The sequence below is a fragment of the Chelonoidis abingdonii genome, chromosome 10 (genome assembly GCF_003597395.2).
Source record: "Chelonoidis abingdonii isolate Lonesome George chromosome 10, CheloAbing_2.0, whole genome shotgun sequence".
Taxonomy (NCBI): domain Eukaryota; kingdom Metazoa; phylum Chordata; order Testudines; family Testudinidae; genus Chelonoidis; species Chelonoidis abingdonii.
In genome coordinates, this window is record NC_133778.1 from 28,732,683 (window position 1) to 28,745,531 (window position 12,849).

Here is a 12,849-nt window from a genome sequence, read left to right on the forward strand (position 1 = left end):
TGCTGGAGCTCTTTTTGGATTTGGGACTGCATCGCCGCCCGTGCTGATCAGAGCTCCACGCTGGGCAAACAGGAAATGAAATTCAAAAGTTCGCGGGGCTTTTCCTGTCTACCTGGCCAGTGCATCCGAGTTCAGATTGCTGTCCAGAGTGGTCACAATGGTGCACTATGGGATACTTCCCGGAGGCCAATACCGTCGATTTGCGGCCACACTAACCCTAATCCGATATTGTAATACTGATTTCAGCGCTACTCCTGTTGTTGGGGAGGAGTACAGAAATCGGTTTAAAGAGCCCTTAATATTGATATAAGGGGCCTCATTGTGTGGAGGGGTGCAGCATTAAATCGGTTTAACGCTGCTAAAATTGGTTTAAACGCGTAGTGTAGACCAGGCCTGATTGCATGCAGGCTCACCTATGCAGAAACAGGAAAAGCCAGAAACCTGGCTGTGGGTGGGGATGGGGGTGGTGAAAGGATTGCAGGGAAGCAGGCTGCAGCCTGCAGCCACTTCCAGTGGAGGGAGTTGGGAGGCCTGATAAGTAGGAAAAAGACCAGGGAAACAGTAGCAAAGGGTAGAACTGTGCAAAGATCTTGACTGGTTGTTATAGGGTCCTTGGGCTGGAACCCAGTGTAGAGGGTGGTCCTGGGTTCTCCTACTAGCCACTGGGAAGTGGCAATGGTGTTGGAGAGCCCAGCGAGCCAGCGGGTCTGGAAAGACTTTGAATTCCCTGGAAGGGGAGGCCTTTGGTGGCTGGGCCAAATCACAAAGAGGACACTACAGTCCCTGGAGTGAGAGGGGCTGCAGGGTGAGATAGCTGGAGGAGGAGTGCAATGCCTGGCAGAGCTAACTCCCAGGATGGCCGGCAGGAGGTGCAGTTAGTGGTGAGTGAACTCCGTGACACACCCCAAAAAGCTAAAAGCCAGTCCGACTGCTACCAAAGGCTACCAAACACAATAAAAGCAAAAAGGCTTCAGAATACATTCCAGGAAGCCAGGCTTCAGTCAACCATACCGTAGATGCTGAAACTTGCTGCCTGCCTGCGTTTTATTTGGCTGCATGTGCCTCAGGCCCACAGAAATATTCAACCATTAACTTTCGGGATTATAATATGACTTTTTGATTGTATATGGATAAAAAACAGCAGCTAAAGAGTCATGTTAAATGACTTAACTAGTGAAGTTCATCTGTTTATTTTAGACAGGTATTAGTAATTTGGAAATAAGTAGTAATGACAATGCTATTTTAATTTATTTCCCCTTGTGTGAAAGTAAGTTGAGAGTGTAGATTTTTATGGTATGAAGTCTTACTCCATCAGCTTGCCAGAATGAAACTTGGTAAGAAAATGAGGCAAACTGAATTTGATGGCCGTGCTATTTCCATTGACAATCACAGGAACCCTGAAGTAAGCACACTTACTTACATTTTTTCATGCAATATCCAAAAGTCTTGCTTGAAAGCAGACGTCAACATGTTAACACTGTCTTCCCCCATACACACTATTGTACAATGGATTGCCAAAATGTTTGACTACATCAAAGAATATATTTCAAGATGCATCAAAATCCCCATTAGCTCATATTTAAATTGGATGTTTCTGTTTTCCAATTATGTTAATTATGAAGAGTTTACAGATAAAGGCAGTATAATAATAATACTGATGTACTGTATATAATCTATCCACCTAGCTTTTCCATACCGCGTGTCCCTCAGTATTTTCCCTGGATCTCCTACCTTCCGTCTCTGGCTCAGGCCAGCATCTGCTACAGTGCAACCTGGAGTTATTTTATATTGTTTATATACCTTAAACATTATTTGTATACATTTAACTTTTTATATCATAGTAAGTCCATGGACTAATCCTCCCCAACAACCCTGTGCTTCCCCCCTCAGATAAAAAATACAAAAAAGTACCTTTCTTCAGCAAGACTGACAAACCAAGCGAAACATAAAGCTTGGAGGCCAAGCCATTTTGGAGAAAAGCAAAAAACATAAAACCTCAGGGAAATTTTGACGCACTGTTATTCTGAAATTCCCATTTGAGTTCATCCAAACTTCTCCCAAAACCTTTACCTGGGCATGCAAAGTGGTGGTCAAAATACTAGCAGGGTCAGCTGCTTTACAGGGAAGTTAGGTTCAACCCCCGCCACCTCCAAATCAGGCTTCTGATGTGCAGCTCACTAACACTCTGTACAGTACATTGCAGGTTGGCTGTGCACCCCTCTGGTAGCCAAAATTAAATATATAAACTTTGCTCACATACTTGGGAGATCATTTCATTGTATCTGTAGGTGCCTTCTAGTGCAGAACCTACTCTGCCGTAAGGAAGCCTAGATGACTAAAATAGAGGCACCTGCAAATGAAATAAAATAAGCATGGAATAATCTCCCCAGGATTCAAGAAAAGCTTTATTTTTCTCATCAGTGATGTATTCAGTAGTGCTGGCGTCAGAATCTAAATCTGAAAGAGTACCTCTTAGTAACATCAATCCTTCTTAGCAGTTTCACTCAGACTTGTATCAAAGTTTACCTTGGATGCCTAGAAGGCATGTTGATTCTGTATTACTGTACACAAGAAAAAAGCTCACATGCTTTGTCTTGCTAAGAAAAAAGCAAACTCTTGTTGTATAAGTTAATTTCCACTGAAGCTGCCAATAACAAAAACTTTCATCTTGCTTTTCAGATAATTGTACGAAACCTGGATTTGATGGCAGCCAAAGGACCTACATGGAGGAAATAAAAGAGGGATCCAGCTGGAGCAGAGAGCTTGTGAAGAGACTTAAATGTTGGCAGCCCTTTCTCTTGGCAATGTGGAGAAGACAATAAGAGGTGAATAGAATTTCACAATATGCAGAAGTGAATATGTATTGATGAGCTGACATAGTTCTCTGATGTTTTTTTTTAAAAAAACTTCTCTCAGCAGAAGGCTGTGTTCCATACTGGCAGACATAGCACACTTTGAAATAAAATGATGAAGCACTTGGAAGAAGATGGGAAGAATTATGTGCAGAGCTGAAATTTTAAATCTGTAACAATAGGCTAAAAAAAGCCAATAGTTCTGGGACGGTATGGTTAAGGGCACTAGTAATGGGAAACATGTTTTAACCTCTAATCACAGGTTTGTTATGCCTGACAACTGTCGTCCTTTGTGAAAGGATTTGAGATCATTTCCTGGTGGATAAGATAGCTACAAAAAAACTCAATGTGGTTAGTAGTATTTTGTATAGCTGTCTGCAGTCAGGAGAAGGACCATACCCTGTAGAAGCATGGAGACTGAATTGCCATTTCATCCCTACCGTTGGTGGCTCCAGGCCAGGGCTGAGGCATGTTTGCAGGACAGTAACAGGAGCCTTATGGTGTTACAACTCCCTGTGCTGTTCTTGTTCTGTGGTTAAACAGAAGACTCTAATTTCCACTGCTGCCTGGCACCTTTCACGTGTAATAAATTCACTTTATGTAAGGAACTACATCAGTGGTTTTCAACCTTTTTTCATATGTGAGTCCCTAAAAAATTTCATATGAAGGTGGAGAATTCTTTGGAAATCTTAGACAGGCCCCCAGGTTGAAAACCACTAAATTCTTTAAGCGAATGGAAGTGGCTTTCCTAGCATCTCTCACAGACATCATCATAAAATCCTAAAAACATCCCTAACAAAAAGTGTAAACACCTTTTAAGGCAAGTTCTTTATAATATTGCTAACCATGAGCAAAATCTCATCTCACCAGAGAATCCAAAGCCCTAAAGGTGGTTTGCTACAGAGAATGCCTGATCATATTCTTCCTACTCTTGTCAACTTTGAATCCTTTCAAGGATATTTGCTAGCAGTTTTAGCAGAGCATAAACAGTGGACTGTGGCCTAGTTATTTTAGGGAGATTCTGTCCCTCCTTCCCCTCCTTGCTCATACTGAATAACTGTACTCCATGAGTTAGTGCCATGAAAAGCAGCATGGCTACTTATGGAGCAAGATCCCACTCAGCACAAAGTAAGGAGCAGAATCTGGTCCTTGGAGATGACCTCTTCTTGTGATCTGTAATGCTAGCTATGCTGTGCATGTGTGATTGACATGGCCCAAAGTGAAATTGTCTGGGGGTCAGTGATGAAAAGCCTTTACCTGTGGAAGAGTTTGCAATCTCCTTTTAGACATGGAACAATGTGTATGTATAACAATCAATTAATAGTCACAGTGTGGCAAGGAAGGATGTAGCTTACTGGAATATGCGGCTTGCTAGTTTTTGTTCTATTGAATGCATATTGTTGACAATAGGGACAATAATGGCAGCATCTGAAAGTTGTTTCATTTTTGAGCTCCTACATTTAAGTATGAAAGCTGTCTGAAAACTCTGACTACTCTGAAGCATAAATGAAAGGTGTCTTCAATGCAATTGTTGTATTGTCGAGATTTTCTCTTTTCAGTGGTTTTAGACTTCAGACGAGGAAGCTTATTTTATATAAGATTGTTAAATATGGGCTAATAAAGTTATGGAACACGTTTCCATAGCGTGAAGGGCAAACTATAACTTCAACAATTACATCTTCCTTACAGACATCAAATGGTGCCAAGACATGATCATTTTTGATCATCATGTCTTAGTTAGCTTACATGACTTTAGGTGAAATTTATCCCTGGTGTAACTCCACTGAAGTCAGCCCTGTTTCACTGGGAATAATTTTGCCCACTCTTGCTAAAGACTTATCTGGAAATAATTTTACTGTTGTATAGTATAGTTTCTTTGTCCTATACAAAACACAGTTCTGTGATGTTTTGTTAATTTGCTTTCTCTGCTGTGAAAACTTCAGGACAATGATAGTTCTAACAACCATCAGGACACACACACATGAGCTACAGACTTGCTGACACTACTGTAAAATAGGCACTCAAAATTTATTTTTACAATAAATTGAACTTGCGAACATTATGCAAACCCAGTATCAGCCTCCTGGTTTGAAGAGATTTACATTCATTTTCAGTGGTACATTGGCCCAAATTTCCATCTGATGTCTACCCACATGGATATATAATATGAGAAACTAATTACTCCAGAAAGCTGCACAGCTCCACAAGAGTGGGCAGTTGGAGATGTACTCCATTTCACACTGGTGACTACAACAGATGGCCACATCTGTCTGTCTGAGAAGCTGAGGGAAGAGGGGACGTGGCTTTGGGAAAATGGACACTTTATGCACACTGACTTATTTTCAGTTGCTGACTCTGGACTCTGGCAGAACTCCTATGTACTTACTGCAAGTTTTCCAGATACACAACAGAATAAATCATTACAGAGAGACAGGGCACTGATGTCACAGTAGTGGACACAGTATAAGAATCTAGACTGATGAAACTGCCTGTGTCTCCTTCTACTGCTAGTCTGCCGACAAAGGGCCTGATCCACTGCCTATTAAGACAATGGGAGTCTTTCCATTGATTTCATTCTGTGCTGGATTGGGGGGTGCGGAAAGAGGAAGTGGTTAAGAGCTCTGCTGCTGGTCTCACTTGTGGATTACAAAGACCAGAGAGGGAAGCCCATGGCAAATGGTAGGTCCTTTCTCCCTGTGGCAGCAGTTGTCATACCCATTGTAACATATTTGTTGGCCATTCAAGCAGGCTACAGGAAAAACATGGCTGTATTCCTCGTTCAGCCCAGAACAGGGAAATTCTTGTAGTTCCCAGAGTGAATGAGAACTAAAGGAATGCTGGGAAGGACTAGCAGATGAACATCTAACGACAATGTGTTACTGCATGTACTTCTAAAATTTGCAGATGGCACAAAGATTAGGAGAGTGGTAATAGCAAAGAGGACAGATCACACATATAGAGTGATCTAGATCATTTGGTAAGCTAGGCACAATCAAACAATATGTGTTTCAGTATAGCCATATGTAAGGTAATACATTTGGAAACAAAGAATGTAGGCCGTACTTACAGGATGGGGAACTTTATCCTGGGAAGCAGTGGCTCTGAAAAAGACTTGAGGGTCATGGTGGATAATCAGCTGAACATGAGCTCCCAATGCGATGCTGTGGCTAAAAGGACTAATGTGATCCTTAGCATAACTATATAGACAAGTCCTCCTACCTGAAAGTATAATATACCAGGATATACTCAAAGACTTTCACTGTGCTGTAGCAGTGTCCACACAGGGCATTACTGCATGGCAAGCTGGTGTGTTGTAGACTGACAGCCTGGCTTGCTGTGTAGACAAGTCATTAGATGTATAAACAGAGGCATATTGATTAGGAAGATTACATTACCTGTGTATCTGGGACTGGTGTGACTGCTGCAGAATTACTATGACCAGCAGGTGTATGGCCCTAGACGTTTTGCTGAGGAAGGCTTTTGAAGAAGCTGGTGAACTGGCTTGCAATGAGGCCTAGGAAAACAGTGAGAGGTTTGAGTGAGAGACACACACATGCTCTTCAGGATTCTTTTGGCTGAGAGACAGACACAAGTACCTAAAGGAGAATGAAGAGACTGAAGTACTTAAATTCTGTGCAATGTATCTGTATAAATCTGTTTGGGCTTGCCAAATGATGAGGTCAGTTTAGAGAAATGTAATCCTGCATTGATAAGAGCAGTGCTGTGTGATTATCCAGTAACTCCTATGTACTAGAAGGTGCACGGTTTGAGGGCCTGATCCAAAGCTCTTTGAAGTCAACAAGAGACTTTTTATTGACATCTGTGGACTTTGGATCAGCCCCAAAAGGCAAGACTGTAGGTTAAACACATAATTTGCATACTGACGATTGTGGTAATTGGTGGCAATATTATTTGACTTGCTGCTGCACCAACTAACTGTTCCCCAGTTGAAGAATTGATATCTCTACTCACTTGATAGCTTTGAGCTACAGAATATAATAAACATGACGTTGTACACTGAGCTTCTACAAGAATGGGCACTGCTCAGTGAATCTAAAGATGTAAACGTTCTACAAATTAATAGTTTTCAAATGCATTAACCTGACATTCTGAGATGCTCCACAGTTTCCCAGTTTTAGTCGTTCATTTCTTAGACTATGACTACTACTGTAATCAGTATTTTAAAGAGGCAGATCTTTCAAGTTACTCCCACTTGTGGTGATAGATTTTATTTTTTTTAGTTTGTTCCGTTCTGATTTTCAACTTTACATTGCTAATATTTGGAGATTCCTCTTATCAGCTTGAAACCCACATCTGTGAGTCTCTGCCTGTGAAATCCTAGTGCAGTGATGTCAGAAGAGAAACATATGCAGTTCTTAATCCCATTGGAATTAAATCACTAGCTGTGCTTGGAGTATCTTCCCCAACCATTTTGATTAAGTAGTAGATTGTACATAGTGCAATCAAACTCAGTGTCTGTTGCTTGCTCCTGCTGGGCAGCTGCCATTGTACTAGCAGTGGGATGATGGGGAAGTAGACAGAGGTGCAACTTGTGCAAATATTTCCACTGAGCACCATGTATTGCATACACATTGGTATTTCAGACCACTAATTCATTAAAGTTCGGATGTGAGGAAGCTCTGGTGTACAGATATAGAGTATACATGACAATATACACTGTGGGGATGTTTGTATTTAAACACTGAATAGCTATAATAGCAGCTACCATGGTGCATATACCCTGTGTTCCTGCTCCATTAAACGTGCACTTGTTCTGCCATAGGGTATGCATATTAGATTTCACTGTGCCCGTCTATTTACTGGTTTATTTCCTCTCCTGCTTCCATGGTCTCAAAATCCATAGCACTGCCTTCCTCATGCCTGCTCTCATCTGTGCGATCAGGACACTCAATTTCCTAGCTATTTCTTGCTACTGACTTCTGGCCCATATGCCCCTTCTGATTTCACATAGTGGCTAGTTCATCTCACCATGAATCCTAAATAACAGGTGTTTTCTCCTTCTTTCTCTCATTGGCTGGTTACATCTTGCCACTAAGTTCTGGGATCCACACCCTACTCTCTCATACTGACCAATTAATTCTTCTGTGGTTCCAATACCTCCCATCTATTGTCCAGCTCCCTCATTCCCCCAACTCTCCATACCCACCGCTGGCTATTTTTAACTGTTTTCAGTGTTTGCTGAATACCAAAGTATATAGCTTGTGAATAACTAACATGGATTTTCCACATGACCATTTAAAAGTGGTAAAATGTCAACAATTAAGGGCTGTCAGGATGGTTCTTTGTTACACTTTTCGTAGATGAAATTATAGATATTTAATGATGCATCATGCTCAGAGTTCCCTAGGCTAACACTACTTAAGCCCTTGTGTTGTTCCACTATCTTAGTACTATGAAAGTAACACTGAGCAGAATAATTTCATAACTCACACTTCTGGACTCCTGAAGTTCTTAATTTTCCAAATGGGGTACTGGAGCTGGATACACTTCAGTTTTTGGCCATCATCCTGGTATTGCCCTCTGTAGAACACCTTCTGTATGAGCAAGGGTAAAAGTCCTTTTGTTAGGAATAATTTGTTCTTTGGGTCATTGTCTGGAGAATTGTTTCCCTATTAGTCTACATCCTGATAATCCCAGGATCATCTTGCTAGAAATGTTTTAAATATTTTTAAAATGACATGGTCAGGTCAAAGTTAAAGCAAAAAAATACAGGCACTGCAAAAAACCAAACCCACTGGAAAATGACTATAAGCAGAAGTGAAACTTGATTATTCCAGCTCTTTCTCTGGGTCTCAGTTTCCTCATCTGTAAAACGGGGACATTAATACTTATCTTCCTTTATATAGCACTTTGAAATCTGTGCGAGAAAGGTGCTATAAGAGCTAAGTATTATATTACCATTATTTCTGTGGGGTTTTTTTTAGCTACAGTAAATGTAAGAAATAGGGAAAATTGAAATAAAAGTGATGAATAATAATATCATTTATTTGTAAGGTTATGTAGGTGGGGAAATTGCTTTATAAAAACCTGTTTAACACTGTGTTCTTTTAATTCAGAAATACTTCCTTTCATTGTAGAGATGGTTTTCCTACTAATTCTTGCTGCACCTACAGCACACCATTTTAACTTTGTTTCTGATCATTATTCTTTTGCATAGTTGGCTTAACTAGTGAAGATATGTTATTTGATTAGGCCCTTTATTCATGTAAGTATTATGCTAATTGGAGCTGGGTTGGTACCTTAAAAATGCATGAACTTTGAAACTTTAGCCTATAAGTCAAATTTAGGGCTCAACTACTGTCAATCAGGCAAAGTTAGTCCATATCCAGCTCTGGCTGTAAAAACAGCAGCTTGAAAGAAAAGGGGGAGGAGGAGAGGGAGAGGGAGAGGAGTGTGTAATGAAAATGCTGTGAAATCCTTGGCTAGAAGACTATAGCAAAAAAAACCAAATTGGATGTGTATTGGAAGCTACTTCAGGCACCAATACTGGCCCAAATGGGAGCGTTGCCTGAATAAGGAATTAATAAAGACTATGGAATTTGGCCAATAGTTTGTAAAGTGATTTTATTCATTTAATTTAAGGCCAGAAAGGATTATTACTTCATCTAGTCTGACTGAAAAAATATATCACTCAGTTACTCTTATATTGAGCCCAATAACTTGTTTGACTAAAGCACAACTTAGGGAGTTCCTTGGTGCTGTGTACAATGGGACAGCATACTGTGACTGATTGTTAACTATTTCTTGTCCATTGTTGAGAATAGCCCACTTCCACCTTAATTGAATTGGCTCGTTAGCACTGACCCCCCACTTGGTAAGGCAACTCCCATCTTTTCATGTGCTGTGTATTTATACCTCCCTACTGTATTTTCCACTCCATGCATCCGATGAAGTGGGTTTTAGCCCACGAAAGCTCATGCCCAAATAAATAAGATGCCACAAGGACTCCTCATTGTTTTTGCTGGTTCAGACTAACACAGCTGCCACTCTGAAACCTGACTAGCCACTGTTCATCTGCCTTGCAACAATACTTCTAAAAATCTGAAGCAATAACATAACGCTTATAGTCAAACAGAATTGCTGAGTCATGACCTAGCCCCTCTTGCAGCAGCCATAGACTCTCCCTGCTTCTTGGCTCTGTGCTCCTTAGTGGCTCTGCAAACTCTGGAAATCAAGGTGCCTACAGTGGAAAATTGGAAAGCCAGAGATTCTCCTCTTGGGTCATCACCCCTCCATTCCCACCCTGATATCTGTCATTTATAAATCCTAAAGTTTCAATTATTTTATATTAAAAATCAGGAAAATACTAGATCTTCCTTTTAAGTCCTGGGGCCCGAAATGATAATAATTATTTTAAAGTTAGGCTAATTTTTAGTCCATAATCTCACTTTTCCTTATTCACATGAGGAATCCTTACGTGAATAGTCACGGGCACTGCTCATGTGACAACAGTTAATAGGACTGGGCTCTCAGTGATGCACAAAAGAAGGTCTCAAGCCTTCATCATTTTGAAGTCTTAACCTATTACAGAACAAATTCTTAGAGGAAAGCAAAAAACATAATTCATCTGCTGAACAGCAACAATTTACATAGTCTAGTTGCATAGTGGATAAAGCATTCCGTCATGGTGGTGACCGGTTGGGTAAATCTGCAACACACTGTTAATCAAAATGATATACCTATTTAAAAGAGAAAAGTGGATAGTAAGAGCTACGTTCCCTATTGAGGTGTCCAGTTTACTGACCCACAAAATAGCTGTTTGTATTATTATGGGTAGCAGAAGGGAAAAATAATACGTCATAGAGGAATATCTTTTTCTGAAGTTTTATTTGAAAATGTGTTTAGAAAGCAAAGATTTCTATTGATTTTTACACCATCTAAAAATATGTACTGCACCTTTGAGACCAGAACACAATATAAGAGCAGCCACAACTCTTGTTGACTTCAGTGAGAGTTGCAAGTGATTCAGCACTTCTGATAATGAAAACTTTGATTTAGGAACCTAAATATGGATTTAGGCATCCAGCTTTAGGTATCCAAGTTTGAAAACTTTGGCATAGGACCCTGCTACTAAAGGCTTATAGTCTTAGACCACTGTTCTGCATTGTGATCCTGACAAGTGGACTACTGCGCCCCACTGACTTCAGTGGAGCTCTTTCTCGTTGCAACAGTCCGCCAATGCAAGGCACAAGGCAGAATTGAGGCCTAATTTCTGACATGGTGCAGCAAAGGGGGTAGCTAAAGCAGTAGGGATGTGATATCCAGGGAAGGAGAGGCTTTACGCCAGTAAGATAACACAGGCAATTAAGGTATTAATGCATTGTGGTAGAACAAATGAAAATATGTCACATGAATTTGCAATTTGTGGTGGTCATGCATGTGTGTCTGCTTAAGCAGCTCGAGTGGATATGTTTGTAAACAGAAACAAGAACTGTGCCTAGAAAATGCACTGAGATGCAGTGCATTGTGCTACACAGCCATCTTCCTAGCCCTGTTCCTTTTCATCTTGCTAAAACCCTTAGACAAATGTTTATATTCATATACTTCATATTCATGCTAAGCAAACATGGAGAACACTCCCACAGTTTGTAAATTGCTTTGAGATCTTCTGATGAAAGGCATGCTAATAAAATGTTTTGCACTTAAGCTTCCATGTGAGCTTGGTTGTTAGGTGCTGGGTGTGATTCATAGATGTCGTTAGTAATGGGATTGGTTTCTATAGTTCTCTAATTCCCACTATGAAAATGTAGCATTATGTAATAAAATCATGGTAGATTCCTAAATAAAACTGCTGTTCAGTATACTCTGAGGCACATCTTTGGAGAAACTGAATGGAAACCTGTTCATTCGTCATCTAACTAAGAATGGTCAGCCCCATTCTCTGCCTCCAATAATTGTGCTAATAAATAGACCCATCAATTATTCCTGATTTAAATAATGCAGTGACAGCATAAATATAACAAGAAATAACTGGCCTTCTTTCACGGTCCTTCTCAACAGCACTACCCAATACCCATCTCTTCATGAACCATAGGAAAAACGTTCAGGATGCCCCCAAACCTAACAAGCCGTAGGTTTTAACAGATCTGGAGAGAAAGCAAGAGCTAAAGGTCTAGATGGCTGACATAGAATGCATAAAACCCCAAACACTGAATGGAAAATTCACTCGTAAGTAACTTCAAGGACCAATTCTCCATTCTTCTCTCCTGCTGGTGCTAGTGTTCAGTGCCACTAAGGGCATATCTACACTGCAATTAAAAACCTGTGGCTGGCTCATGCGAGCTGACTCAGGTTCATGGGGTGTGGCCTAAGGGACTGTTTACCTGTGCTGTAGATGTTTGGGTTTAAGCTGGAGCCAGGACTTTAGGACCCTGGGAGATGGGAAGATCCCAGACATACTCTAAGATGGTTTGAAGGCTAAGTGGTAGGGCCTACCAATTTCATGGCCATGAAAAACATGTCATGGCTCCCCCAGTGAAATCTGGTCTTTTGTGTGCTTTTACCCTGTACTGTATAGATTTTTATGGGGGAGACCAGCATTTCTCAAATTGGGGGTCCTATCCCCAAAGGGAGTTGTGGGGGGGTGGGGGGGATCACAAGGTTATTTTAGGGGGGTTGCGGTATTGCTATCCTTACTTCTATGCTGCCTTCTGAGCTGGGCAGCTGGAGAGTGGCGGCTGTTGGCCTGGCACACAACTCTGAAGACAGCGCCCTGCCAGCTGCAGCACAGAAATAAGAGTGGCAATACCATACCATGCCACCCTTACTTCTGCGCTGCTGCCTTCGGAGCTGGGCGGCCAAAGAGTGGCGGCTGCTGATCGAGGGCCCTATCATAAGCATCTTTCCCAATTCTGAACCTTAGCGTCCAGAAATCTGGGTGCCTAGCATGAACCTCCAAGCTTAATTACCAGCTTGGATCTTATCTTGCTGCCACCAGACAGGAATTACAACGCCTGCCTCGCTCTGGTCCCCCAAA

At 41.1% G+C, this 12,849-nt stretch overlaps 1 long non-coding RNA gene across 1 annotated transcript in view; it reads left to right on the forward strand.

Moving 5' to 3' along the window:
• LOC116837839 (uncharacterized) overlaps positions 1-12,849 on the forward strand; it is a 92,058-nt gene that overhangs the window by 13,992 nt on the left and 65,217 nt on the right. Inside the window, exon 2 of the long non-coding RNA XR_004376797.2 lies at positions 2,680-2,825. This is a non-coding gene — a long non-coding RNA (uncharacterized LOC116837839). The remainder of the gene's footprint in view (positions 1-2,679; positions 2,826-12,849) is intronic.